Genomic DNA, 27,500 nt, shown 5'->3' on the forward strand with positions numbered 1-27,500 from the left:
CTCCCGCCAAATGACACGGGCAAGACAATTGATGGACGGCGCCGCGGACACTGTGGCGGCCATCTTGACATGTTTATGGTGGTCGCCTTCAAATCGGCCACCAAATATAAAACGAGGAAAAACAAAACCAATAAACGATTAAAGAGAAAAAAGAAAAACAACAAAACAAAAAAAAAAGAAGATTCTCATTCAACTGCCACTCACGCACCCCCTCCCCCTCTCTTAAAATAATTCAAGAAAAACCTCTTTTCTCAGACTTTGACTCTTAAGAATCAGAGATACCTCGAAGATGAATTGATGTGGCGGCAGAACATAGAGAGAGAGAGAGAGAGAGAGAGAGAGAGAGAGAGAGAGAGAGAGAGAGAGAGAGGGTGGATAGAGAGGTTGGGTAGTGGTCTGACCATTTTTGCGAGACAACGTCCACTTACGAGCGGCGTTTCATAACACCCCCATCACGCCCTGCGTGCAGGCTGCGACTTTTGGATGAAGAATTAGTTGACGTCATTGAAATTTGTAGTGGGCGCCGTTTGTTGGTTAGGTAGGTGGCGCCGGGAGTGAGGGAGGGCGCGGCGACTTTACTAGTAAACTTAAAACATTTTCTTTGCCCAGCATCCGTTTTAGAGGCGTATTTCCAGGCTTGGTCTGTCGTTTCGTTGAGCCTCAGTTCGCAATAGTATTTCCATCGATATTCGTGCAGATCGAATAGAAGCATCTCACTTTAATTGCGTACAGGAATTTATATAAGAACCTTCTTTCTTGCTTAGGTTGAAATTCTTCACTTGTGGCGATGTCACGGGCTGTCACGGGCTGAGCCGTTTGGAATGATCTTTTCTCTGTTTTCTAAGTTCTGTGCAGTTCTAGGGGGTCCGCCTTCCCACTTTTTGAGTTAGTTTATTGCTAATTGTCTGTAGCGCCATTACCAGGTAATGCTGACGAGCTACAAAGCGTGTTTTTTTTTTTTTTTTTTTTTTTTTTTGCAAGCCAGAGTGCTCGTTTTTAGGAATGCTAGATTCCAATCCCATTTTGCGACCTTTGTGTCACATCTTGACGACGTGGGAGAGAGATAAATTAATTGATTAAGTTCTAAATTGTATTACCTAAGTTTGTGAAACTTCGAGTTCGGGAGCAGGCTATTGGCAAAAGAAAAAAAGGGTAAAAAATTGAGGTTTGTTGATTTTAATGATCATGAATGGTCACTGAATTGGTTTTCTGTGAAAGAATCTGGTACGAATTGCGTAAAAGAGGCTGTTACGAATTGCGTTTCTATAGTTCGAAGTTCGAGAATCAATCACGCTGATGGGCATTATAATCTGAAAATACTTGTATCTTGGCTTGTGGATCTGATAAGGATGCTGATTTTTTTGGTACGAGACACATTGTCAAGGAGGGTAGAGTCCCCAGTCGAATGAGATGAATTTAAGAAAACTCGTCTCCGGAAAACTCGTACCCGGAAAACTCGTAACCTTTTGCTAGGTAGAAAAACTGATCCCTTATTGAATAAACATCGATTGAAAACAAATTTTATGACCGTTCTTGAAGAAGATATTGTCTTTAAAAGAGAATGCACATCCCATAATATATTTTAAAATATTTTTATTTGTTTACTGTGTTTTAAAAAAATTAGTTTTTGTTTTTTACCTAGCTGTGTAAGTTTTTGGTGTTTCAACTGATTTGAAAAAAAAATATTTAATTAAAAAAACAAATAATGTCGAGTGTTACTTTTGAACAAAAAATGTCCAACATAAGAGAATGACGTCTTAGGAGTCTCTATAATCGCTCAAAAATAGAAAATTAAAGAAAATACTGAGGTAGATATAGTTTTAAAACGAGCCTTCTCCTCCAAAAGAAAATAAATTTGTATATTTTTAGGCAATTTCCGAGATCATTGATCGGGAAAAAAAGTTACCGGAAGTGGATACGGTTGATTATGTCACGAAACCGGACGGAAGACACGAAAAACGAAACATATTTATTAAAAAAATACTTTAGTTTTTAACATTTCTTGTGTTATTACGAAACAAACAAACAGAAAGAAAACACTTTTTATATTATAAAATAATAAAACAGATATTTTATTTAGAAAAATTGGTACTTCACGTGGAACGTGGATTCTGCATAAACGGTGTTTTTATTTAATGGTCGCTCCCTCAAAGCACACGCGCAAAAGGTTTTCTTTGGTTTATTTAATCACGAAAACTTTTTGAAGGTACTATTTGAGGCCAAAACCAGGGTGGGGGGGGCAAAAGCATTTTTTGAATATATATGAAAAAATAATTTAACAAAAAATAATATTTTAATAAAAAATAATTTAACAAAAAAAACTTCTGCATGTCAGTACAGTTGGGAAGTAGGAACCCGGGAGGGAATTCCAAAGTCTAGCCGTTCTGGGGAAGAAACTACTGGAGTAGAAGGCTGTCTTACATCTAGTGATCTTTACTCTGAAAGGGTGGGATTTTACTGCTTTCCGGATTTGTCGGCGGTATTTACGTAGAGGGGGTACAAGTGCTTGCAGTTCGTCGGAATATTCACCGTTAAAGTACTTGTAGGACAGGCAGAGGGATGCTATCTTTCGTTGATGGGACAGAGGCTGAAGTTTAGATGACAGTTCATGACCTATTAGGTTGGCGACTCTCTTTTGAACCTTGTCTAGGAGTGAGAGACCAGTAGCAGATGCACCGGCCCAAATATGATAACAATACTCCATACATGGGCGAATCGTGGCCTTATAGTCGTACAGGATACTTTCGGGCGTTCTAGCACGGTAGAGAGAACCTAACCTTTTCGCAGCGGTCCTGGCAATGCTCTTAATGTAATTGTTCCAACTCATGTTTTCTGTGAACGTTAGGCTGGGGAGCTTAAAAGATGTGCTTTCAGATAAAGAGTCTTTGGTCATTGCGATTGGTGGTAGAGAAGGTGCAATACTAGTAAGACTAAACTGCTCTCCTTTTATAATTACAAAAAGTCTCTCCAACCACCGGTATCGATGACAAATAATATCCTGCTTGAGAATGCTTCCCCCAAAATCCTCTGCTTGACAGTCGCAGGCAATATCAACTAGAACAACAAGCGAAGGCTGCTGCAAAGAAAGGGGGTTCTCTCTACCGTGCTAGAAGACTACTGACGACTGATAGTATCCTGTATCTCTACTAATGATGAAACGATTCCAATATTTTTCCCGATTCCGATACAATTAGCGATTCCGTGCTAAATCCTCGATTCCGATACAATTACCGATTACGATGACGATTCTTTATAAATCTCTTATTATTTAACTATAAGATTGTTCTTTCTCCCGATTTTCGTAAAAAAACATGTTAAATATTCCTAAACGTCAAACTACACTTTTGGAAGATGATCTATCGATTTTAGCCTTACTGGTAATCCAAAATCAATAAATATTTATTATTTTATAATTATTACCAGCAATGTTAGATTTTGGTTTAAACAAAATAAAAAAAAAAAGACAAAAGAATCGTTTTGGCACCGGAAACTATGTTGCATAGGGGATTTCATGCGTATGTGTAAGTTTGTCTTCTCTTTTTTCTTCTTAGTTATTTTTTTCAACTAGCATTTTTTTCTTTTTTTCTTTTTTTTTTCAATGGACCTTACGTTGTGTTTTGTGATATATCAAGATTCGTTTTTTGATTCTTGCAGAATAAAATGGTCACGGCACTCAAATCGACGACTATGTTTCAAAAGGGATTTCATATTGGGGAGAAGGCGCTGATGAGCGGGAGATGGAAGAGGGAAGTTACATTTATACCTTTTACAGTTCTGTGGATGTTCCTTCTTTTAACATATATTAGAGTGGAGAGAGATTTATCAGTTCTTTAAGACAGGAGGGGGACAGTCATTACTTAGATGAAGAGGGGGACACATTTCTTAGATGAGTTATTCAAAGTTTATTAAAGATGAGTGGGAACAAAGTCCATATAAGATGATTTCACATTACCTTTGTTGTAGAAAGGTGACACGAAGACGGCAGTTACAAAAATATGAGGATGTTCTTTTACTCCATTTGACCGGTCAAAATGATGATCACATCCAGGAATTCAAAGTCGACTACATGATTAAAACGTTCTCCCTCGCTTCCAAAGGGACCCTCCTCTGACCATGTCAGCTCTGTCTTTTATCTTCGTCTCCAACTCTCTCTAACTCATCTTCGACTCTAGCTCTTATATTGAGAATTCATTTCTGCCATGACGTCATACGTGTGCGCAAAAACGCGATCGATCCACGTGGCCTAAACATACTTGGTTTGCACATGTTCCCAAACCATTTCTGCAGACGAAGAATTCTCACTAACCTATTTTTCAACATATTTAAATTGCATGGTTCTTTATTTTCTCTGACCTTATTTTAATTCAGTTTTCATAAAAAGAATTGAAGAATTAAAGTTCCTTTACCAACAATATATCTAGCTATTTTATGCGAAACTGGACGATGCTAAATTCTATTTCTGAATATATTTCTGAACCTTGCTTACTAGGTTCAAATCTCGGTCTATCTAATATTTTTCTTACTTACAAGAAAAGGGGAACCTTTTCCTGTAACAAATAGGCATCTATTTTTCTGATTCCGATATCGATTCCGATACCCCCAAATCTTACGATTTTTTTCCAAATCCCGATTCCGATTAATTGTCACAACACTAACACTACAAAGTCACCACTTAACCATGCATGGCGTATTGTTGCCACATCTTCACTGGTGCATCTGCCATTAGTCTCTCTCTTGAATATGTTCACAAAATTGTATTCAATCTAAGTACCACTTTGTCAACTTAGCTCTAACCCCTGTTCCATTACCGCAATGCTGTGTGTCTGTTTCACAAGTAGTTTAATGGAATGTGCTCGGATGAACTCGTTCCACTCGTGTCCCTCGACATACATATACTCGACAAATCCGATTAGTAACAAAATCACACCCCTTCACCCTTCACTATTATTGAGGTCCCTAAATGCCAGAAACCTTTCTACTTTAATATTTTCTTTGGAATTCCCTTTCTTGCTCCCTGCTTCCCTGACTGAACTGATCTGCAGAAGTTTAAATGTAACGCGAACTAACATCTTTTTAATCTTTCCTACGCATGGTGCAAACGGAACCTCTTACGTGCAAGTGGCGATATGCCTTGCCCGGGGTGAACGTGAGTAAAAAAAAAAAAAAGTAATTTTCTAAAATGGAGGGAACCAACCTTATTTGAAGCAGCTTTGGCAATGTCCTTAAACTGTTTGTTGTCACACTTCAATTGGCAATATTCGTTGATCTATTACGCTACTGTTTTAAGCAACATTTTCAGCGTTAAACGCGCAGATTCGATGGACGTGTCTTGTTTCATAGTTTCTCTTCTTTTATTTTTGCTGGTATTTGCAGCTTAATTTTCATCTGATCAATCGCAATTTATATTCTAGAGACTTTCGCAACCCTAACCCCTCAGCTCTTTCTCGCAATCTCTCTTCTTCCTTTTCCTATTCCCCTATTCATCTCCCATTCTCCAACTACTACTGCTACTACTAAGGAGTATTATCCCCGCCCCCTAAGTCAAAAGAGATTAGACTACTCCTGTAATGATCTGGTCCCCGTTGATTTTGTGGTGAAAGTTTAGTTCTATGCAGCTTTATGAACTCTACGCTCCCAGGCTTCGCCTTCTCTCTTTGAGAAATAGGGTTAGTTTATTGCTAATCGTCTGAGGTGCTTTTACTGTGGAATGCAGACGGGGCTGCGCAGACACTTTTTGCAGGTCAGAGTGCTCCTCCTCGATTGCGCTGAATGGTTAATCTCACTTTCTGACCCTGGTTTTTGCCTTTTTTCTGTTGTTCTTGGAGGGCCTTGTGCCTAATTTTGTTGTTTAAAAATCTTTTGTTTTTTACTTAATTGTATTCTCAAAATTTTAAAAGCAATAAAATATATAAACAATATCAAAGTGTAGTATCTGTTCCGGCAGATACTGCAAGCAAAGACCATATGTGGGGGCAACCCCACATATAAGTTATTGGTCAAGGAGAAACTTTTCATACCAATTGTCACTATCCAGCTCCCCTACTACCCGGGGAGTTGGTCCCCATTTCCCCCCATTCACTCCTGACTTTAAATATCGGTGGGGAGCAAATAAATACCCTGTTGTTCTTGGCCTTCGGGCCAAGATCAAAGTGTAGTATCTGTCCCGGCAGATACTGCACTTAAGATGATTTGTACCAGTCAATGGAGGGGAAACCCTCTATACTGGGACAATTATTATTTTTGGTAACCAGAGTGCCCCCTTTTTGCCTACTTTTAGGGGAGCTGGTTTTTACCTCACATTAAAAACGGCCTTGTGCCTAATTTGCTCTGTGGGGGAGCAAATAAATACCATCTGTCCCGGCAAATACTGCAAGCTATAACTAGCTATGACTAGCAAAGACCAGATGTGGGGGCAACCCCACATGCCTGACCTTTAACCAGCTCTCATTTCCCACCTCTAGGGAGCTGGTCCCCTTTTCCCCTTCCCCTTCCCTTCACTCCTCACATTAAAAATCGGCCTTGTGCCTAATTTGCTCGGTGGGGGAGCAAATAAATACCATCTGTTCTGCAGATGCTGCACATAAGTTAATTGGTCCTTGGTCAATGTGACGGAAACCCTTCATACTGAGACAATTACTATTTTTTTGGATACTGCCAGAGTTCCCCCTTTTTACCCTTGTTTTAGGGGAGCTGGTTTAACCCCACATTAAAAAGACCTTGTGTCTAATTTGCTTTCGTGGGGAAGCAAATAAATACATAAAAACCCTAAAATGTCTTCACCTACCACTCGTTTCTACTTCTATCTCTTTCGTAGTAATGGTCGTCGTCTTCTTCTTCTTCTTCTTCTTCTTCATCATCATCACTATCATCATCATCATCATTTTTCCCCATTCTTCGTTTTTGGCTCATCCGTGATGATTTTTTTTATACTAAATCCAAACGGACACAGTCTTACGCATTCTTGTTTGTGTTTTTTTTTTCTTTTCTATCGGCCTACTTTATGGCTTTGTGCAGTTCTAGAAGGACCGCCATGCCACGCTTTACCTCTCGTCCCTGTTGAACGGGGTTAGTTCGTTGCTAATCGGCTGGGTTTCACCTGCCCTGGAATGCTGGCGGGTTAGGCCAGGCATTGTTTGGTCAGCCAGGTTGCTGTTACTCTAGGAAACGAACTTTTTCCCCATTTAAACCCCAAACAAGGCACAGTGCGACTTTGATGTACGAGCTACTATTGGGGTCATAAGTTGCAGGGATACTATGTAAGGAGTTGAGCAGCGAGATGTCCGTTCACATTCCACTTGAACTTCTGCATGTCAGTACAGTTGGGAAAGCAGGAACCAAGAAGGGGTTTTCAAAGTCTAGCAGTTTTGAGAAAGAAACTATTAGCGTAGAAGGCTTTCTTACATCTCTACTGTGTATGGGTGGAATTATACTGCTTGTCGGGTTTGTCGGGAGTATTTACGTAGAGGGGGTACAAGGGTTTATTGTTCACCAGAACATTTACCATTAAAATACTTGTAAAACAGGCAGAAGGGTGCAACAGTTCGTCGATGGTAGAGAGATTGAAGCTTTGATGACAGTTTAGGACCTATCAGTTGGTGATTCTCTTTTGAACCCAGTCCAGAGAGACCAGAAGCAGATACACCAGCCCAAATGTGATAATAATACTCCATGCATAGCCTTGCAGAGATAAAGGATACTTTCAGACATAATTAGGGAGAACCCACCTTCTTCACAGCAGCTTTGGCAATGCTCTCCATGTATCTGTTCCAACTCATGTTCCCTGTGAACGTTAAGCCGAGGAGTTTGAAAGAAGTACTTTCAGGTAATGTATCTTTAGCCACAACTATTGGTGGTTGAGAAGTTTTCTTGTAATTATTGAAGGAAACAAGATTAGTCTTGGCAGCATCTGTGATACTGGCTTTACAAAACCCAATTTCCCGATCTTGCATTTCATATTCTTCTGCAAATAACGGCGCTTAATTCTCATTCTCGTTTACCTTTCCTCCTTCTCTTCCTCCTCATACCACTCTTCTTCTTCTTCTTCTTCTTCTTATTCTTCTTCCTCTTCTTCTTCCCTTCGCTGAGTAGAGAAAGAAAGAGAGAAAGGAGGAGGGATGGGGAGAGATTAACAGATACTCTCTAACCAATTCACTGTTGACCCTGTGAATCAAACACAGTCGTCTTATTTTGATTTTTCGCAAGCATTCATATTCCACGAATGCGTTGATTCTTTTTTTATAATAGAGGCTCGTGAGAAAATTACTCTTTTTTTCCGTTTGGTTTAAAGCACAAAAGGACAATGATAGTTGATTTTTGCTTTTAAGCAATAGTTCCACCCATAACTTAACTTCCTAGTAGGGATTTCGACATCTATTTAAAAATGAGGGGGAGGGAAAGACCGACGAGAGAAAGCACTAACCAGACCTTTACTGCAGATGTGCAAAGAAAAATGAGACCTTGTGGCGGCTTATTGCCACCCAAATCCCTGATGGTCGCCGCCCACGAAAAATCAATGGTAAGCGGCTATTGCGATTATGCAAATTAATTTGCAAAGGTTGTCGAAATAGTTGGAGAGTACCGGAAGTCTGGGGAGACTTGTCACTGCAACTCCAGGGAACACCACTAGCTGTTCTCAAAGAACAATGTTTGACGATGGCTTGTGTGAATACTCCTAGTGAGTAAATAATAATAATAATAATAATAATAATAATAATAATAATAATAATAATAATAATAAGACAAAGAAGAAGAAGAATGTGGACTAATAACTGCTGCCAGCGGGAAATAAGCGGATGTTGCGATAATGCAAATTCACTTGCAAATGTTATCGAAAGAGAGAGAGAGAGTACTGGAAACCTGGGAGGACTTGTTGTCACTCGGCTTCCAGGAAATACCGCATGTTTTTCAAGGAAAGATCATTGATGTCTTGTGTGAAAGCTCCTTGTGAGTCAATAATAATAATGATAATGATAATAATAATAACAACAACAACAACAACAACATCTTAAATCTTAACCAGCGAGAATAATCCATTTATATTCCGAGGATGCAGTAAAGGAATGTATTTGTTTAATTTTACAGAAACATTTTATGCTTAAAGTAAAGTTTATATAAATAAACGTTAGCACATACATAAAAGATTTTAACCCAATATTTTATCTGGAAATTTGACTGTTTTTTTATATAAATATATATATATATTCAGGACATAACAAATGGAACTGACGTACGTGAATGTTGATTTTTATGAATGGAAAAATCCATAAGCGACTGACTTTACTTTATATATTAAATAAGTAATTTATTATGAAGTAATAAAATAGATTATCGCAGAAAAACGGATTCAAGGTACAACATATGCGGCGTTAGAAAATTATTAAGCGCGCAAAATGAATGGCCGCATCTACTTTTAGACCCTCCCGGAATCTCTAATAAATGTTTCTGGGTGTGTGTTCGGTACTAAATAACTCAGAAATGTTTGATATGCCATTAAAACGACAGGCGAAACTATAAAATGTTGCTTTTGAAAGGAAGCGCCTAGAACAGTCCGATTATTGGAGAGAGATGGTGACAGACAATTGAAGGGTTTAATAGAGAAGAAGAAGAAGAAGAAGAAGAAGAAGAGCAACAACTAAAACAACAACAAAAACAGAAAAAGAAGGTAAGAAAGTTGTAGACAACAAGAAGGAAAATTATGAAGCCGGAGAATATTTTTGAAAAAAAAAAGGCAGAAAGAAGCGAGGAGGAAAATAAGAAAAGGGAAGAGGATTAGAAGAAAAAGAAAAAGTATTAGAGGCAGAATTATATGACAATATATATATAAAAGTAACTCTATTTGGCTGACTATGTTCGGTTCGGTCCATACCAAAATAATTTGTCAATTTTTCGATTGCAGATTCAACATATAGTAAATTTGGATATGTTGAACAAATTCCATTTGTGTTTAGCTGGCAAAAATAGCTGCCAAATTGAAAAAAAATGGAGCCCAGCAGGCGTACTTTCTTATCTGTTTCACGACTGCGCATGTGCTAATCGTTCACATGACAACTTCCTTATTTTAAGAATATATATAAATACCAATACTGACACGATTTTTTCCCGATAAAGACTTTTACTGATTTGGAACAAAGATCAGGCCAAATAATTTTTTCCTGCCTTCCATTGGCTTTATCTAGACTTGCTATACCAATAATCATCATCTTTTTTTTAATTTAGAAAGAACTAGCTAGCAGCCCGGCGTTGCCCGGTCGTACAATACGTTTAAACATTATATTCTTATTTCGGCAGATTGTGTATGTATTATAGAATCAGTCCTCGATTGATTATTATATATTTATATATTACGAAGAAAAACTTGCCCTGTGGACTAATTCGCAAAAGAAAAAACAAACAAACTAAAGACATAATAATGATAATGTCGTTCATCAAATTTATTACCTGATATTTGGGCTTGACGAAAAATGCCCTGGAAAACTAGCATCTGATTAATGTTTTTTTTTTTTTTTTACACAGGCATCACCACATTATCAAGGCCAAGAGGCCACTCAAGGATAAGGGTTAAAGAGTGTACAGTAGAAATTGGAAAATATAGAAATCAATTCGGTACATTTGTTAAGTTATATGGAATGGCTCATCAAGAACTTGTTTACGTTAGACTTGAAGACAACCATATTGTCGTCAGCCGGAAAGCAGGAAAACGGAAGACAATTCCACAGGCGTGCAGTTTTAAGAAAGAAGCTTTGTTCATGGAATCTACGTTTAGGTTTAGGCACAGATAAAGAGGGGGGGAATTATTGATTGTGTTTTCAGCTAAACGAGTATTTCTTGTGAAATTTTGGCGAGGGGAGACCATAGAGTGAAGCTCAGTCGAACACTTTCCATGAAATTAACGATACACCAGAGACAAACTCGCAACATCTCTTCTGTAAGATAGAGGTTGGAGGGAAGAGAAAAGGACATCTCCTACGAGGCTACGAAGTCTATTTTGAACTCTATCAAGGCAGGACAAGTCCTTTCTAGCAGCTCCTGCCCAGATGTGGCAATAGTATTCCATCCTTGGTCGTACTTGGCTCTTATATAGATAGAGAATAGCATCAGCAGTGAGATATCTACTGGATCGATAGAAAGATCCAACCATTTTTCCAGCGGCCTTGGCAACAGATTTGATGTACGTGTTCCATTTAAGATCAGGAGTAACGGTCAATCCCAGAAGCTTGTAAAAAACTGAGGCCTCCTGAAGACGAGAGCCATTCATTTCAATTGATGCCAGATGTAGATCAGAACGTTGATGATGCAAAGAGAGAAGCTAGGTTTTAGATGCATTAAAAGTAACCAACCACTCCTTTCCCCATTGTACTACGTGCTCAAGATCAGAGGAGAGAGAATCGGAGAGAACTTTGTAGTTTAATGTCTTAGATGTGCTACCATAAATGGTAGTGTCATTAGCATAAATGTCTACAAATGATGTAAGGATGTGATTTGGAAGATCATTAATGTAGATCAGGAAAAGAGTTGGGTCCAGGATAGAACCCTGAGGGACTCCAGCATTAATACTGTGAGCTTTTGATTTTTGCCCCTCAACTACTACTCTTATGAACCTATCAGAAAAAAATGATTTAATAATTGAGAAGACATTTCCAGCTATACCATAACTAGAGATCTTGTGAAGTAAACCTTCATGCCATACCCTATCAAAGGCCTTTGATATGTCAAGAGCAATTGCCCTAGAAAGGTTGCCTCTGTCGAGATATTTGCTAATCCTATGAGATATAACTGTAAGCACATCTGCTGTCGATCTAGCAGAACGGAAACCATATTGAGTATCACTAAGAAGGGTATTTTTGTTGAGATGGTTGATTACTTCTGTATTTAACAAAGATTCCAGCAACTTGCTCATGACGCACAGGAGAATTATTTGCCTGTACTGAGAGGGGGGGGTGAGTGATCACCTGAATTCTTAAATACAGGGGATACTGATGAGATTTTCCACGGTGATGGGAAGCTATTCTCCTTAAGACAACATTTAAACAGTTTTGTAAGTATGGGCGCTAGTTCTGATTGAAGTTTTTTTAGTACTATAATTGGAATACCGTAAGAGTATGTTTCTTTACTGGAATCAATATTTTTATTAGTTTGGCAACACCACGTACAGATATATGTATATCACATACCGTGTCTTCGGTTTAGTCTTAAAATATGCCGACGAAGAAATGATTTGCGGCGATTTTATATTGTGCCACTTCTTCTATCGCATATTGAACTCATTAATAAGTAAAACATTGAAATAAAATGATAAGGTACACCCGGACTTGAACAGGGGATATGTAGTCCAATACTCTACCATTAAGGTAGAACTTAAGATTATAATAACGCTGTTTGTTTTTAAGAAGAACTGATTAGCTAAAATTTTATTATCTCTTGGTGTAACGTAAAATATTCCCCTGCAAAATTATTATTTTTGATCTATAAAAGAGAGAAGCTAATTTTGCGATCGGATTTTTTTCGATTTCTGATAATTTCGGATGAATTTCTGTACAAACTATATCTAAGAACACTGCCAGACATATAAATTAACTTAACGTGAAATTTGCAAAAGAGAGGCTTGGCTGTTTTGGAACATCTGAGGTGGGAACTTGCACACACAAAGTGTCTTTTATATAATAATAATAGTAATAATAATAATAATAACAACAATAATAATAATAATAGAGATACTCGTAGTTGTAAAACTATAATCATTTGTTTGTTTGTTTCTGTTTCCTTTGTTTTTAACATATATTCCAATATGCTATTGTATGGTCATAGAGATAGGCAGCGCCATTTATATTGGCTTAACAATAATATAAAAATATCTATTGAAAAACGGTCCTAGCTGGATTAAACATTTTTTAAAAGAAATCCGATCGATATACATCTTTTTATTCCTAAGAACATGTACCTATGTTTCGAAAAAAATTGGCGACACGATTATTTTTGTGAAGAAAAGTATTGACCAAAAAGATATGAGAAAAGTACTTTCTTAATTTTTTTATGAGATAAATAATTTATAACAAAAAAAAATGGGAGCATGAAAAGTAACATGTTTAAGCTTAAACATGGAAAAGTAAAGGACTAGTTATTAAAACTTGAAAAGAAAAAGACAAGATATTCGCGTAAAAAAATATAATAAATTTATAACTTAAAATATTGCAGCATTAAGAACTGATTATGTAATGTTATCAATTGAATTTAAAAAAAATTCTTAATGCTGCCATATTTTAAATTATAAATTTATTATATTTTTCACTAGATTATTTGTCCTTTTCTTTTCCAGTAATGACAACTAGTACTTTACTTTTCGCGGTTTAAACTTAACCATATTACTTTTCATGCTCGCATTTTTCTATTGTAATCCATGATTTTCCCAGGCTCCCAATAAATTCACTTGTTTTTTGTTTAATTTCAGTCTTATTTTTTTGCCTCCATAACATAACATACACATATGTAATAACAACGTACGGCACTCGTTTGTTTTCAATAAAATCTTCCAAATTATCTCCCTTTTATTGTTTCATTCTCTTTGTTTCACTTGTTACTTCTCTTTTCGCGAGAGCGGTGAATAGATAGCAACAGTAGTCGCTGAAGCTACCTACGGAAACCAGTCATACAAAAACGTCGTCCATCTCCTTTTGTCTTTTTACGATTTTGAACACCAGTAAATTTATCATAATTTTTGTTTTACTGAATAAAAATTGGAATTTTCTTTTCGCAATATAGCTGAGAAGGTGATCTATAAACTTAACCATATCATTCAAACATGGTAGTCTTTGAATGATATAATTTTATGACTACATTGTTTACAACACACGTTTTTAGAACCGTGGGAAATTGGCATCGGATGGATGAGATATTACGATTCAGTGATAGATTTTGTCAAAGATAATACGAATCGCGAAAGTTTTAGGTTTAGTACATTAATAAAAAAAAGCTCTAGGATAGATAGAAAACAAAAATTATATTTACCCCTGCGTAGAAAGGTACTGCTGAAAGTCTTGTTTTATTTTATTTGAATAGATTAAAGAACGTTTTGCGAGACAAAGTAGAAATCACAAACTGTGTTTCCTTTTAAGAAAATTGGTTTCCGATGTCAAATCCCACTTTGTGTGAGAATATAAGTATTTTTGTTATACTGATGCACGGAAGCAAAAAGCTCCCGAGAGTGTTTTAAAACCGTTTGACAAATATCCCTTCTCGCCGTCTGCTTTACACACACACACACACACACACACACACACACACACACACACACACACACACACACACACACACACACACAGATGCACGGGAGCAAACAATTGTATCTCCAGTTAATCTATAATATAAATTTCACCTGTCTGTTTAAATGTATGTATGTAAGTATGTAAGTAAATATGTATGTTTCGCACAAACTTTCGACAGAGGCGACAGATTTTCACGAGATCGGTATTATTTTGAAAAATGATGCTTTGGACGACAAATATCGAAAAATTAGCCAAAAATATTCATTGCTTCATCCTCAACTGGATAGTTTTCTATAAGGAGGGTCGTTTTTTTCATTGACATTTGTTGCAAGTCATTCAACCCTGGCGCCCAGGATATCGCATAAAAGACGTTATTTCGACCGTTCGTGACGTCACAACCTTGGTCGGCGCAGCGGTAAGACTGCTTTTTGTTGTTGTTGTTGTTGTTTTTTTTTTTTGTTTTTTTTTTCATCTCTTTTTCTTCTGGTGCGTTACGGGTTCGAGCCTGCTGACTACTTTTATTTTATTTTATTTTATTTTATTTATTTTTTTTGCGTTGACAATTTTCCTTTTTTGTTTTGCTCAACCAACACCCTTACACACACCTCCACTTTCTTTTCCGTCTTTACGTTTCGGGTTCGAGCCTGCCTGCCTACTACGACTATTTTTCTTTTTCTTTCTATTTCTTTTTTTTTTTTTTTTTTTTGCTGAATGCACACCTCCAAACCCCCAGGCAACGCCGGACACACAGGCTAGTAGAAAGTATATTCTGTATATCTGTTCTTATATCCTTCACTTCACAAGCGAAATGCGTTAGACGCATACTTGTTTTTCTATGTTGGGAAAAAAACTCAGAAGTACTCGAAATGGGGATATAAAAAACCTATAAACACCGTTGATAATGTCCCGCAAACAAGGATGAGAAAGACGACAGAAACTATACCAAGCGCAAGCCATAATTATAGGAGCACTAGGAATAATCTCAAGATGAATCGAAGATTAGTAGAAATTTAAAGTAGGAAGTATTAACAATCATGCAACATATTACTCTTGTGAAAAGAGCTTCTTACACATTCAGAATCCTACGCCAATAGCGGATATGTTAGAATAAATTTTAATTTTTATTGCAGATATTGACGGTCTGAGATTCTAAGAAAGCAATCCCTATCATGGACGTGCGTCAGAAGCAAAGATGCGTTATTTAATTCCTAATAAAAGTGCATTTAAAATGGTGGTGACTGTAAAAAAAAATAAATTCAGGAGCGTAAAAGGTCATCTGTTTTATGGTACCACTCCAGTCTTCGTAGCTCTTCAACATTTTAACCTAAACAAAATTAGAGTCTTTACATTTGTAACGACCCTCCTAATAATAATGATAATATTAAATTTATAATTCTCACTTGTCTGTTTAAATGTATGTATGTATTATGTACGTATGTATGTATGTCTAAAACTTTCGAAAGAGGTGACGGATTTTCACACATTCGATATCGTTTTGAAGCTCGAGTCTTCGGACGACAAATATCGAAAAATTTGCCAAAAACATAAATTCCTTCATCCTCAACTGGGTACTTTTCTACAAGGAGGGGGTCGCTTTTTTCGCTGACATTTTCGAAAGTCAACCACTCTTTTCGATTGACTAGCCTTAATTTAAACCTTCGCCACTTCCGATTTGGTTATGGACGCAACAGCAAAGACGTCACGATTTTTTTGTTTACATTCTTTTCCTTCTTCGCGGTATGGGTTCGAGCCTGCCTGCCTACTATCACTTATTTTTCTCAACACACACTTCCAAACACCCAGGCAACGCCGGGCACCCATGCTAGTATTAAAAAAAGGCATAAGATTGTGGAGGAACCTCAACTTAGGGATTAATCCGATTGGTGTTGCAATATAATCTTTTTCTTTCATTGGCGTCACGTTCGGTCTGCCCATTGGCTGTACGCAATGAATAACGACCTTAATCACGCTACCTGACCACGTAAAACCCGTGTCCATCATGGAAATAAAAATCACCAGAAGAAAACGAAAAAGAGAAACACGGCTGATTCACTGTTGCTATCAATGGCGGGTGGAGGTGGCCCGTTACGCAGCACTCGGGTAAAAAGGTAACAGTATTGATCGGCGCAGAGAGTGCAGCCTTGAAAAGCGAAACGCACTGACGCCACTGCCACCTGGCGGTAAACAATGATGGAATGGGTGACTTCCCCTTACAAACATCTCTATTGTTTCTTTGCCGTTACTTTGTTTTATTGTAGCGCCCCACTGTCTGCTCACTTATTTGTCTCCGAATTTATTTGATACGGCCAATTCCATACTGAGACGAAGGTTAAATACATACGCGAAAACGAACTAGCACGATTCGCTTTATCACATTATATGATTAATGTAATGAAATTACACAGAAACACAGAAACGCACACACACACACACACACACACACACACACACACACACACACATATATATATATATATATATATATATATATATATATTAGAGAGAGAGAGAGGGAGAGAGAGAGATACTAGCTGATGTACCTGGGGTTGCCCAGTAATAAATGTAAAATTAAATTCCTTAAAAAAAACAAAAAAAAAAAGTAAAAAAGGGGGACTGAAACATGTGCATGCAAGTATTATTTTTTTTTTCTAAACATTTCACGTTTTGTAAGTAAAAAGAAAATACTCGAGCTGAGATCGAAACCAAAACCAAAAGGGCCACGATCGCGATCACACGAATACTACCGCGAATTATTTACGACTTTTATCCGTTCATAGCTGACGAAACGAGAACATGCAACCCACCGTGGGTTAATTAGAGAGTTCCGTTAGAAATTCCGTACAGGTTCCCCGAGTTCGACGGAGAGATTCCCGAGTTTGACATGCTACACCTGAAGATGATTACATCGGCCGATACGTTGTGCGGATGACAGTCAATGCGAGAAAAGTAATCCGAATAATACAAATAATACAAAAAACAAAAAAACTGATGTTTTGTGTAATTTAGACGGTGGTGGTGGTGGCGGGGGTGCGGGGTGGGTGTAGTAAATATGTACGGTGGCCATTTTTTTAAATCTCCGCAATATGTTTGAACGAACGTCTTTGTTTACCGTTGCATTTTCGTTTCTGTTACTTGTTTGTTTTCTTTCCTCTCCTCTTCCTCCTCCTCCTCCTCCTCCTTCTTCTTCTTCTTCTTCTTGTTCTTTTTCTTCTTCTTCTTCTTCTTCCCTTCGTTGGGTAGAGAAAGAGTGAATGAGAGAGAGAGAGGGGGGGAGTAACAGATACTCTCTAACCAGTTGACCGCTGACACTGTGAATCAAACACACTCGTCTTATTTTGATTTTTCGCAAGCATTCATATTCCACGAATGCGTCGATCCTTTTTTTATAATAGAGGTTCATGAGAAAATTACTCTTCTTTTTTTCTAGTTTGGTAAAAAGCACAAAAGAACAATGATACTTGTCTATTGCCTTTAAGCAATAGTTCCATCCATAACTTCCTCGTCGGGATTTTGATATCTTGCAACCTATTTAAAAATGAAAACCTATCATATAAAAAGTTAGGTCAGCACTCAGCAGTGTTAATCTTTAGTGTACGAAAATGATTTTTTTTAATTGGGACCCTAAATAAAATAAGGTATCTGTAACTTTTGCTTCCGCCTCTCTCTCTCTCTCTCTCTCTCTCTCTCTCTCTCTCTTCGTTTATTAAAGTCGTAGAATACGAAATTTTCCCCGATTCTAATACAATTACATTTTCTGTTCTAAATTTCTGAATCTGATAACATTAACGATTCTGATTTTTTTTAAATATCTAAACGTTGCGAGCCTGTCTCTGCTGTAGCGTTATTTTTCATGGCAAGTGCTTGTTTGAGCTCGACCCTATGGTCTTCTTGCTCAATAACCCTTATCCCTGAGTGGCTTCCGGGCCTTGATAAGTGGTTATGTAAAAAAAAAACTTTTACAAATATAAATCCACTAGCTACAACCACTATCAACAATTTCCCCGACTCTCTATCTGTGCCTAAATCTTAACGTAGATTCCATGAACAAAGTTTTTTTCTTGGAACTGCCCACCCATGTAATACGGTTCCGCATGTCTTCTTCCCGGCTTAATACAATCTGGTAGCCTTCAAGTCCAAAGTAAACAAGTTCTTGTTGAGCCGTCTCCTTAAATAATCAAATTCTATTCAATTTCCACTACTACCGATTACTAAACTATCACCTTACATCCATTAACCCTTAGACTCGAGTGGCTTTCAGGCCTTGATAAGGGGTGGCTTCTTTGTAAGAAATGTATATAGTTTAGTTTAATACATTTATTTAGCCTATACGAAAGTGATATATAGTGAAACAGAGAAAGGGAGAATCAAATAACCAATCCTATATGTGTTATGCTGTGGCCCTTTTGCTACGACCACAGTGTAGTATCTGTGTTGTGTTGTGGCAGGCAGGGCCAAAGTCAGAACGATTATTATAATTAATTGTTAAATTATTTCGGTTAAAAAGAAAAAAAACGTTTAGAAAAAAAGAATGTTAGTTAAAGTGTTTGTGTTAAATATTTAACTGTGGAATTTTGACCTACATAATTACTACATAATTGTGGCTGAAGGCGGTTACATAATTACTACATAATTAAGTTACCTGAATTGATTTTTTCAATCAAAGTTGTAAAATAAAGCTATAGTATATATATATATATATATATATATATATATATATATATATATATATATATATTATTTTAATTGGAATTTATTATTGAGATGAGTATTATTTATATTAATTAATGTATTGCGGACTATTATTCTCATCTTTATTAGTTGTTGTTTCACGACGTTTCGGCCAACTATTCCTTTGGCCCTCGTCAGGTAAAAATATTATGAATGGAGGAAAAGCATAAAACAAAACTAGTTTGGAATTTGGTTGAGTAAACAACGATGTGGCTTACGTGAATAACAAAATTATCCACTCCGACGTAAGAGACAAGTAAGCCAGGAGAAATCAGAATTAGGAGAGTCTGTAACGGGAAGTCGAAGAGACGAGATATGTAGTTAGTTAGCCACTGGGTTAGTTAGCGGACATGAGTTATCTCTGTGGTCCGATTGAGCCATCTACGGACCAACTAAGTAAGGTGTTAGAGAGAAGATTAAGGGCTGCAAACTCCGAGACGTGGAACATTTGGAAATAAAGATCTGGAAATGGTAACTCGGCGTTTTGGATGTTCCATTCGGAAGATGTCTTTATTTCAGGTGCCTGCCGCTAGAGAAAAGGGAGACAATGAATAAGGTATGTGACCTGTCGGGCGTCAAGCAGACAAGGAAACAACGCATTTAAATGCCCTGATCATCACTAGGGCTATGACAACAGCATATTCTTTTCATTGATGTGACTCTCGAGTATATATCCGACACAGACACAATTAATCAACCAAGAACCACATTCCTCTACATAAAAAAAAACATATAAGATATCACTGGATATATTCCTGAGAATCAAAACAAGGAAATGAATATGCTGTTGTCATAGCCCTAATCATCACCTCTTCTCATACCCAGCATATTATAAAATGAAAAAAAAAAAACAATGACGAAATGATCTGCCGAACTTACCCCTGTCTTCTTTAAATCTTACAACAAAGTGTAACAAAGCGCTAACGCACGTATGACGTCAACATGCAAATACTGAGCCGAGGTTCGAAATGACGTCATGATAAGAAAACAGAAAGACTATAAAAAGAAGAGAGCAGGTTCGAAGAGACAGCCGTAAGGAGAAGTCACGCATGGCGGGAGAATGGGAAAATAAATGCTGTTATTAAAACAAAACAAAAAAAAAAGAAGTCAAATTATTACTTGTCTTATGTTCCTTGCGACATAGACTCCATACAACGTGTGGATCCCGTGTGTAAACGTGTGCAGCGTTATAAAATATGTTGTCGAATCTTGCTTTCTTGCAGTACCAATGTCCTAGAATTCTGAGGACAAAACTGACCCTCAAAACTATCGCCGCATCAATCAACTCCCGCTAAAATAATTTTAGTCTTTAGTCAATCTAGCGATGGACTACTACGTTTTTAACGTGAACCTTTTTTTTCTGATTATCAGCACGGTTTTAGTCAAATCAATTCTACTGCGGGTATCCCAACGACCATCTCTGAACGCATATACTATATACTAAATAACGCGGGTGAAGCTAGACTCGGGCATGAAGTTCTTCTCACGAAAATTAGTCTGTATGGTGTTGCTGGACGAATATTTAATACAAGTAGTTCCTTCCTAACTAAAAGAAACACCTCGGTAGTTCTCGGTGACCTTACATCCAAACAAAATGGCATCGATGCATAAGGTTGGTTGGTTGTTTTTGTTTTACGGCATATCAACCCTTTTCAGGTTATTTAATGCCGAATGTAGTGATTTTGAAGAACAATTTTTAATAGAGTATATTTGTTTTTTTGTTTTTTTTAAAGTCGGTTTCTATTTAACCCATAGTTGGGACCCTAACAGGTACTACCAGTCCGGGTCAGAGTGGACCTGGGAGCAATAGCAATTAAAGGGTGGCTCCACCCTCGGCAAAAGCCCGCAAGCTGGGACCTTACCATCGGATATAGTTTTAGGTCATATCCAGGACCGTGTTCATTAGGGTGTCGATGCTTGGAAATGTATTCGTATTATTTGGAATCCTTGGACAACTATTCTCCTTTTGAGTGTCCTTTTCAAAGGTTTTCGGTAGATGTAATCTCCGACCTTCTTAAGGTGTATCCTGTCGAACATTTTAAGAAGGCGCAGTGGTTAGAGTACTTGGAAAAATAAATTGTTAAAATGAGGTTGAAGTTTTGATACTCGGTGTGGGAGACCGAAAAAATGTAATTGTGAATTACTTAGGATCCCTATCCAGTATTGGCTGATGGAACGAGAACAATGTACCTCCGTGAAGTAAATAAAGTGTCCCGTTCGAAATTCCGTCCAAATATCCGAGTTTGACAAAAACATTCCCGAGTTCGACAAGATAAGAAGGTCGAAGGTTACATTGACCGAAACATTATAAAAATTACACTCAAGATAAGAACAGTAGTCTGAAGATCCCAAATAATACGAATAACCAATTCTCATCTCCAAAATTCAGAAATGGAAATGTATTGTTTCTGATTTTTAAAAACGACATCCGGAATGGAATGGGTATATTTGCTCAGAACATCACGTTCTATTTTTAACACGTGGATAAAACAAACGTTCATATATCCAAGGCAACGGATGAATCCTAAAAAAAAAAAGTGGACCCCATTCTTAGTGGAGTGAGCACGTATATTGATATAAATACTTCATTCTATTAGCAGAACACACAATTAAATCTAAATATTTTCTGATCAAAATCGTGTCATATATCAGAGATTTTCAATTAAATATAATGAATTAAATTTATCCTTAAGGGGGCAAAAAATTATGTCGTTTGGGAGATACATAATTATAGTACCTGATAATTTAATTTCTTTTCAGATTGTATCATGTCTAAGAAACGGGCATACTTGGATTCATATGTCCACTATGGACTTGATTTCGTTGTTGTGGATGGCGTGGAGAAGCCTCAGTGTCCGCTGGGCTTAAAATTTATTGTAAATGGGTCACTTAAACCTTCAATACTGAAACAGCATTTGGAAGTTTCACACTTGATCCTGCTACGTATGAGACAGCAGGACTCAACGCCGGCCCACAAGTCTAAAGAGATTCGGGATTGCTTTCAGAAGGAGTGCTACGACTTTGTACCCTTCTCTTATTAGCCCTCCCCCCTCCTCCCCGACCTGAACCCGCGGGACTATTTCGTTTGGTCGTATGTAGTGAACATCACCAACATGACTTCCCACAACACCAAGGCCGGCCTGATCCCCGCGATCCGCCGAGTATTCGCCAAGCACCCGCTAGCGCTTTTGGAAAAGGCATGCTCTCAGTTCTGGACCAGTATCAAGTCGGTTATTGTGACTGAAGGCGGTTACATTGAATAGATGCCAGCTCTACTACATAATTAAGTTACTTGAATTGATTTTTTCAATCAAAGTTGTAAAATAAATCTATGGCATATATATACAGGGTGTCCCAGAAGTCGCGCACCATATATTTATATTTTTTTTGTTTCAGATTTTATTCGGCCCAGATGTCGCGCACCATATATTTATATTTATATTTTTTTTGTTTCAGATTTTATTCGATATGGGCGAGAAATTAACAATGCAAGAAAGAGTTAAATTGATTTTTATGTTTGGAAGAGATGGGGCTACATACCGCTCGGTAGCTAAAGAATTCAACCGCACTCATTCCGAGTGGAAAAACCATTGAGCCATACCACTGTCTGCCGTTTGATCAAACGTTTCCAAGAAACAGGTTCAGGTGTGGTCGACGAAAGAGTGTAACTGATGAGGAAACATCAACTATGGTTTTGGCGAATGTTGCTAGAAGCCCCGTGAAATCAGTAAGGAGAATAAGCCAGGAGCTTACGATTAGCAAATCATCAGTACATCGTATTCTTAAAACACAGAAATAAAGAAATAAAGAGAATCGATGCATGTATTCAGGCTGAAGGTGAACAATTTGAGCATCTATTGTGATTTTGATTAATAAAATTGATATTCATTGATATTCATATTTGTTTTTATATAAATCCACATGGTGCGCGACTTCTGGGACACTCTGTATATATATGTGTATATATATATATATATATATATATATATATATATATTATTTTAATTGGAATTCATTATTGAGATGAGTATTATTTATATTAATTAATGTATTGCGGACTATTATTCTTATATTTATTAGTTGTTGTTTCACGACGTTTCGGCCAACTATTCCTCTGGCCCTCGTCAGGTGATAACCGCGACGGATAGGCAGTGATTGCTAAGAATGCAGTTAGGAGATTCAAAGTTCCTATCCGTCGCGGTTACCACCTGACGAGGGCTCGGGGAATAGTTAGCCGAAACGTCGTGAAACAACAACTAATAAAGATGAGAATAATAGTCCGCCATAAATAAATTAATAAAAAGCTGTGGTGTCTTTTGTTTTAGGACGACAACTTTATCGTTCCACTCTGAACATAGACGTGTGTGTATGGAAGGGTGTGTTTGAATGGGATAATAATAAGACAATAGAGAAATAAATGTCTGTGTTGAAACAAGGAATTTGATGGTTGTTATGGAGACCAAGTTACCTGTCGCTGCGTCTTCAAATCTCTCCCAACCCTCGTAACTCGAATAAACAAAGTAATGTCATTAATTCTACTTAAAATGATATCTGCACAACACGAAAAGCCAGCAAAAACACATTAAAATCTTGACCCCTCGTGACCCAAACTAATCCAGTTTGTCTGTGCGCATTTGCTCGTCAAACGCCAGAGGACTGTCTTTTAAAACACTCCAAGCGGACGGGTATGCGCCGCGTCTCGACAGCTACGCGAATTTCATGACAATCAGAAAAAAACATCTATCTATCTATCTATCTATCAATCTTTTTTTTTTATTCAATCTTCACCTCAAACAAGACAAGTGCCACTTTGAAGTAGGGGGCTACTATCGGGGACAATTTGCGGGGGCAATATGAAGGTAGATGAGTAGAAAGATGTTTGTTCACATTACACTTTAACTTCTGCATATCAGTACAGTTGGGAAAGCAGTATCCCGGAAGTTAGTTCCAAAGGCTTGCAGTTCCAGGGAATAAACTATTGGAGTAAAAGGCTTTCTTACACCAAGGGATTTCTACTGTAAATGGGTGGGACTTAGTTGCTTGTCGGGTTTGTCGGAGGTAGTCACGTCGAGGAGGTACAAGTGCTTGCAGTTCGAACGAGCATCCACCATTAAAGTATTTGTAGAACAGGCAGAGGGATGGAACATTTCGTCGATGGGACAGAGGCTGAAGCTTAGATGACAGTTCAGGACCTATCAGGTTGGCGACTCTTTTTTGAACTTTGTCCAGGAGTGAGACAAGCAGCAGATGCATCAGCCCAAATGTGACAACAGTACTCTATACATGGGCGAATGGTGGGTTTATAGAGGTACAGGACACTTTCAGACGTAAGTAATTTTCTGGCATGGTAGAGAGAGCCCACTTTCTTTGCAACAGCCTTGGCAATGCTCTCAATGTATATATTCCAGTTCATGTTCCCTGTAAACGTTAGGCCGAGGAGTATAAAGGAAGTACTTTCAGACAGTGTAGTCTTAGCCATTGCTATTGGTGTTTGAAAAGGTTTCTTTTAGTTAATGAAGGAAAGTTTAGTCTTGGCAGCATTGAATGTGACTATCCATTTTTGTCCCTATTACACTACAGATTGGAGGTCATCCTCTAGTGTTTCTGCCATTTCCTTAGATATGTGTTCATATGTTTTCTCCTCGTGCCTGTTATAGAGGGTGATGTAATCGGCAAATATACCCATCTCCGAAACAATTTTATCAGGGAGGTCATTTATGAATATCAGGAATAATAAAGGTCCAAGTATAGACTCCTGGGATACTCCCGCATTTATATCATATTGTTCAGATATACGACCGTTGAGGACAACTTGGATTTTTCTTACTTAAGAAGGATTTAATTACATTGTGTATTCTTCAAGTGATACCATATGATCTAATTTTCCTTAGAAGATCATCGTGCCATATCCTGTCAAAAGCCTTAGATATATATTTTGTCCAGTGAACGGTATATACATTCAGAGACTACAGTTTAGATATCTGCTGTTAAACGGGCTTGCCTGAATCCATATTGTTTGTCAGTCAGGAGTTTAGCAGCTGTTAGGTGTTGAACTAGGGCTTGATTAACTAAGGACTCAAATATTTTGGAAAAAAGTAGGAGGAAGCTAATGGGGCGATAATTTAGTGGGTCAGTTCTGTCACCAGAATTCTTGAAGACTGGTACCACAGAAGCGGGTTACCAGCAGTCGGGAAAGCAAGATTCGCTAAGGCATTTATTATAAAGTTTGGAGAGAACTGGAGCAATCTCAACAGAGCATTTTTTTTATTAGCACAGCCGGGATGAGATCTGGTCCACCTGCTTTTGAGGTGTCTAGGTTTTTATGATACTATGCACCTAGGAAGGGGTGATTTTCAAATCGTCTAGTGTGGCGTGTGTTTGCAAACAAAAGTCGGGGATGGAGTGGTGTGCCGAGTCCAGAGTTTGAGGCAAACCGACTGGCAAGCAGATTTGCCTTGTCGGATGCCGTGCAAGCAACCTCATGATTGTTTGATAGTGGGGGAATCGTTGACTGCCCATTATTTACTACACTGTTGTAGATTTTCCAAAATTCACGGGTTTCTAATTTCTGTGCTTCAATGCGTTTCCTGGTGGTGTCAGTGTAATCTGTCTTAGCTGTCGCTATTACTCTCTTAGAATTATTTCTGGCTTCTATATACTTCTGTCTGTTTGAACTGGACTTATGTCGGTTGAATCGTCAGAACGCATGTTGCCTTTGAGCAATAGTAGTTGCACAAGCAGGGGTAAGCCATTGAGGAGAGTAGGGTTTGCTATAGAATTTCCATGCGGGAACATGTGCCTCAATTGCAGTTTTTAACCATTCAGTGGTCTCATTTGCACACTGTTCAGCTGGGAGAGAAACGATATTTTTCCATGGGACATCTCTTATGAGTTTCCTGATGGCTTTCCAGTCGGCCTTGTTGTAATACCTCGTTGTTTTGAGTAGTGGGTCTTCAGTTTAGGGTAATTTTTACCATTATCACAGCGTGATCAGCATTCCCGAGTGGGCTTTTAGCATTTGTTGTACAATCATCGGGAACTGTTGTCAAAAATAGATTTAGAAGTGAGGCATGTTGGTCTTGTTGGTCTGGGAAACGTGTCGGAAATGTAACCGTCTTTGATAGGGAATGTGAAGCTATGTGTTGTGCTACTAGCTACGTCTGAGTAAGTAGAGAATCCAAGCCAGTTACGGTGGTGGACATTAAAGTAACCAAATACATGTACTAGTATCGAGGGAGAGTGCTATATCTATACTGTAAGAGACTTTGTTAATTAGGGTACAGTCCTGGGTTGAGGGAGAGCGGTAGAGAAAATACAAGTAGCTAATATTATGTTGCATATTTAGTCTGAAGCACATAAAAGCCTGGTCGTGTGTTTCTAGTTTTATTTCTCTAGTCAGGGGGAGGGTGTTACGAATATAGACTCCAAGCCAATGCATATGTCTGTCCGAGTCCTTACAGCAGAGTGGGAGATAACCAGACATGTTAAAGTTGTTAGAGGAAATGGAGGAGTGAAGGTTAGTTTCACTTAATGCTAAGATATCCGGGGTGTTTACAAGGAGATATGATTAAACATCATCTAAGTTAGTTCTAAGCCCGTGGATATTCGTAAATGCAAGCCTCAAGGGAGGAGACAGGTTGGTTTTCTTTTAGTTTGGTCCTGATTTAAACGTATCTTTTGCTTGAGATGTCATTTCATTTTGTTTAATTTAAAAGTTTCAGTTAGAGTGAGGATTGCTGGACAAGTGGTTGTGCAGAATATTAGACATGCAACACAAGTAGACCTTCAGCTGTCCTCACCCACAGGATTGTGGCCTCAGGATAGCCCACCAGGGATGAGTGCAGTATCCCTTTCCATGTGCGACATGGCACTACAAACATCCCGATATTATACAACTATTGATGGAGCAGCTGCTCTAAGCACTACCAAAGAGTTAGGGCCCGTGTACTCTCAGTCGGAAATAGCAGCCAGGAAACTGTCAATCCGGTATCCTCAATCCATTAGGCAAAGTCAGCCCAGACCACTGTACCGACATATATGGTACTGAATCACCCCCACAGTGTCCAGTTTGGGGGGATGAGATGTGGCGGGAGCGGGGAAAAACGGCGTTCATTGCCCTAGTCAGGAAACAAGGTCACCACTGGGCGATTCTGACGAGTCCCAGTGATAGCACCTCTACGCCTGGCTAATAGGCAAAGAAGGAGTATGAGAGCCGGGCGATAGACAGAGCCTATCTCCTCCTTAAACAGTTTAGGTTTGCCAACCGGTGATTTGTTTGAGTCACCAGCTCTAGGAAGGTTGTCGTCCAGGACTGAAGAGGTCTCCCTCCCTTAGGTTTGGCTTCAGAGTTTTCCTTCTTCTAGACGGATGACCTGGGAAGATCTACGGGTCCATCAGCACCGAGAGGGTTCGCCCCGCGCCTGGGTCCTAATCCAGGTATTTCTGCGACCCCGCATGGATAGTTAATATTAATCGGTTTATTAGGGTAATATCTACTGAGAAAAACAAGGTTAC

This window comes from Euprymna scolopes, chromosome 39, assembly GCF_053919585.1.
Source record: "Euprymna scolopes isolate OS-2025 chromosome 39, ASM5391958v1, whole genome shotgun sequence".
Lineage (NCBI taxonomy): Eukaryota > Metazoa > Mollusca > Cephalopoda > Sepiida > Sepiolidae > Euprymna > Euprymna scolopes.